Source organism: Colobus angolensis, unplaced genomic scaffold, assembly GCF_000951035.1.
Source record: "Colobus angolensis palliatus isolate OR3802 unplaced genomic scaffold, Cang.pa_1.0 Scaffold424, whole genome shotgun sequence".
Classification (NCBI taxonomy): domain Eukaryota; kingdom Metazoa; phylum Chordata; class Mammalia; order Primates; family Cercopithecidae; genus Colobus; species Colobus angolensis.
This window is the reverse complement of record NW_012117644.1, coordinates 204,484-205,848: the sequence shown is the minus strand read 5'-3', so window position 1 is coordinate 205,848 and position 1,365 is coordinate 204,484. Positions and strand designations below refer to the sequence as shown.

The 1,365-nt window shown below is 37.3% G+C and overlaps 1 pseudogene; it reads left to right on the top strand.

Annotated features, from left to right (window-relative positions):
* The first annotated feature begins 480 nt into the window (after positions 1-480).
* On the top strand, positions 481-1,044 carry LOC105522321 (annotated as a pseudogene).
* Positions 1,045-1,365: the final 321 nt, after the last annotated feature.

The following is a 1,365-nucleotide window of genomic DNA, read 5'->3' as shown; positions in this document are numbered from 1 at the left end:
CATTTTAGTACATAGAAGTTCACTTGTGGACCAGACCTTAATCCTTTAGCTCCTTAGCTCTATTCTCTGCCTTCTATTAGAAAAACTTTCTTTGCCACTCCTTCCACCTATTGACATATTACACTATCTTCAGGGGTAACTGCAGATATACACTCATTCATGAACACTTCACAAGCTCAGAAAGCATTACTCCTTCCCTTGTGTTACCATATAAATAATTGTACAAAAGATATTAACTTAATAATTATATTTTCATTCATTATTTAAATGTTTACCTTGTTTTTGTAATCAAGATCTCATTAAGAGAATGAACCATAACTTATTCATCTTTATATATAACATAGCTCCTGGCATCCTCTGAATTGAATGGGATCAGGTAGATGCCAAAAGTGCTGGTGATGTCAAAGAAAACATTTGAGTGTAATCTGCATTTTCCATCTCTGTATATAGATGGCGGAGTCATAGGTGGTCTTGCCAGACATGGCTACCTTAAATCATACTGGTGTTAGCTACACAGTCTTCCACTTGCTGGGCATCCCAGGCCTAGAGGATCAGCATGTGTGGATTTCCATCCCCTTCTTTATTTCCTGTGTCATTGCTCTGTTTGGAAACAGCCTGCTCATCTTCATTAGCCTCACAAAACACAGCCTCCATGAACCCATGTACCTCTTCTGCTTGTTGGCTGGAGCAGACATTGTCCTTTCCACTGCCACAGTACCACAAGTGTTGGCCATCTTCTGGTTCCATGCTGGGGAAATCTCCCTTGATAGTTGCATTGCTCAGGTTTTCTTCCTCTCTTCTACCTTCATCTATGAGTCAGGGAACTTGCTGGTGATGGCAGTTGATCGCCATATATTGCCATTTGTTACCCACTGAGATATACCACTATTCTTACACATGCCCTTTTTGGGAAAATTGGTGTGATTATATTTCTGAGAAGTTATGGCATAATTTTCCCCATATCTTCTGAAAAGACTGACTTTATGCAAAAATAACATCCTCCTGAACACTGCCATTCTGCTTTTCTTTTCTGTTTTGTCTTGATTATTGGTCATAGAGATTTTTCTTTTTATGTTTACTAGTTTTTTATTTTCTGCTTTATATTATGATAAGAAAACTATAGAGACTACAGATAATGTTATTTTTTGGGAAATATTTTCCTTGTTTTATGTTATCCAGATAAGGGGAACAACTAATCACTTCTCTCCAATTAGGACTTGGGCTGAGTCAAGGCCAATTTCAGTTTTAGTCAAATGAGTCTTTGTTTTAGACACTCTTATTTCTGGGAAAAAACCCTTCAGAAATTTTGATTAAGACTCTGAAAAGCCCTTTTCTCTTCCATTTTAAAAATCCCTATGGAAGATT